This window comes from Triticum aestivum, chromosome 3D, assembly GCF_018294505.1.
Source record: "Triticum aestivum cultivar Chinese Spring chromosome 3D, IWGSC CS RefSeq v2.1, whole genome shotgun sequence".
NCBI lineage: Eukaryota > Viridiplantae > Streptophyta > Magnoliopsida > Poales > Poaceae > Triticum > Triticum aestivum.
This window is the reverse complement of record NC_057802.1, coordinates 379,387,109-379,389,592: the sequence shown is the minus strand read 5'-3', so window position 1 is coordinate 379,389,592 and position 2,484 is coordinate 379,387,109.

Genomic DNA, 2,484 nt, shown 5'->3' with positions numbered 1-2,484 from the left:
CCGACTAAAGTGGGAGAGACAGACACCCGCTAGCCACCTTATGCAACTAGTGCATGTCAGTCGGTGGAACCTGTCTCACGTAAGCGTACGTGTAAGGTCGGTCCGGGCCGCTTCATCCCACAATGCCGCCGAAACAAGATAAGACTAGTAGCGGCAAGAAGAATTGGCAACATCTACGCCCACAACTACTTTGTGTTCTACTCGTGCATAGAAACTACGCATAGACCTAGCTCATGATGCCACTGTTGGGGAACGTAGCAGAAATTCAAAATTTTCTACGCATCACCAAGATCAATCTATGGAGTAATCTAGCAACGAGGGGAAGGGGAGTGCATCTACATACCCTTGTAGATCGCGATGCGGAAGCGTTGCAAGAACGCGGATGAGGGAGTCGTACTCGTAGCGATTCAGATCGCGGTTGATTCCGATCTAAGCGCCGAACCACGGCGCCTCCGCGTTCAACACACGTGCAGCCCGGTGACGTCTCCCACGCCTTGATCCAGCAAGGAGAGAGGGAGAGGTTGGGGAAGACTCCATCCAGCAGCAGCACGACGGCGTGGTGGTGATGGAGGAGCGTGGCAATCCCGCAGGGCTTCGCCAAGCACCGCGGGAGAGGAGGAGGAGGAAGAGGGGTAGGGCTGCGCCGAAAGAGAAACGTTCTCATGTGTCTGGCAGCCCCAAATACCTCCAGTATATATAGGGGAGGGGGAGGTCTGCGCCCCCATCTAGGGTTTCCCCCCAAAGGGGTGCGGCCAGCCCTAGATGGGGCTTGGGGGGCGGCCAAAGGGGGGGAGAGAGGGGGGCGCCCCACTAGATGGGCCTTAGGCCCATCTGAGCCTAGGGTTTCCCCCTTCCCCCTTTCCTGCGCCCTGGGCCTCTTGTGGGGGGGTGCACCAGCCCACCTGGGGCTGGTCCCCTCCCACACTTGGCCCATGCAGCCCTCTGGGGCCGGTGGCCCCACCTGGTGGACCCCCGGGACCCTCCCAGTGGTCCCGGTACATTACCGATAGCACCCGAAACTTTTCCGGTGACCAAAACAGGACTTCCCATATATAAATCTTTACCTCCGGACCATCCGGAACTCCTCGTGACGTCCGGGATCTCATCCGGGACTCCGAACAACATTCGGTAACCACGTACATACTTTCCCTATAACCCTAGCGTCATCGAACCTTAAGTGTGTAGACCCTACGGGTTCGGGAACCATGCAGACATGACCGAGACGTTCTCCGGTCAATAACCAACAGCGGGATCTGGATACCCATGTTGGCTCCCACATGTTCCACGATGATCTCATCGGATGAACCACGATGTCGGGGATTCAATCAATCCCGTATGCAATTCCCTTTGTCTATCGGTATGTTACTTGCCCGAGATTCGATCGTCGGTATCCCTATACCTTGTTCAATCTCGTTACCGGCAAGTCTCTTTACTCGTTCCGTAACTCACATCATCCCGTGATCAACTCCTTGGTCACATTGTGCACATTATGATGATGTCCTACCGAGTGGGCCCAGAGATACCTCTCCGTTTACACGGAGTGACAAATCCCAGTCTCGATTCGTGCCAACCCAACAGACACTTTCGGAGATACCTGTAGTGCACCTTTATAGCCACCCAGTTACGTTGTGACGTTTGGTACACCCAAAGCATTCCTACGGTATCCGGGAGTTGCACAATCTCATGGTCTAAGGAAATGATACTTGACATTAGAAAAGCTCTGAGCAAACGAACTACACGATCTTGTGCTAGGCTTAGGATTGGGTCTCGTCCATCACATCATTCTCCTAATGATGTGATCCCGTTATCAACGACATCCAATGTCCATGGTCAGGAAACCGTAACCATCTATTGATCAATGAGCTAGTCAACTAGAGGCTTACTAGGGACATGGTGTTGTCTATGTATCCACACATGTATCTGAGTTTCCTATCAATACAATTCTAGCATGGATAATAAACGATTATCATGAACAAGGAAATATAATAATAACCTATTTATTATTGCCTCTAGGGCATATTTCCAACACATGAAAGTTGCTCAGAACGACGAGACGAATCCGAATACGCAACCCGTTCGCCCGCCACACATCCCTAGCATAGCGAACCTGCAACATTTCACCTCCGGTTCATCTGTCCGAAAACGCGAAACACCAGGGATGCTTTCCCGGATGTTTCCCCCTTCGCCGGTACCACCTACTGCCGCGTTAGGGCACACCTAGCACCGCTCATTGTCATGACACGCATCGTCATGCTTATGTTTGCATTGTATTTATTGTTTCTTCCCCCTCTTCTCTCCGGTAGACTACGAGACCGATGCTGCTGCTACCCCGTTCGACTACGGAGTTGACGACCCCTCCTTCTTGCCAGAGCAACCAGGCAAGCCCCCCTTGATCACCAGATATCGCCTATTCCTTCTCTATACTGCTTGCATTAGAGTAGTGTAGCATGTTACTGCTTTCGGTTAATCCTATTCTGCTACATA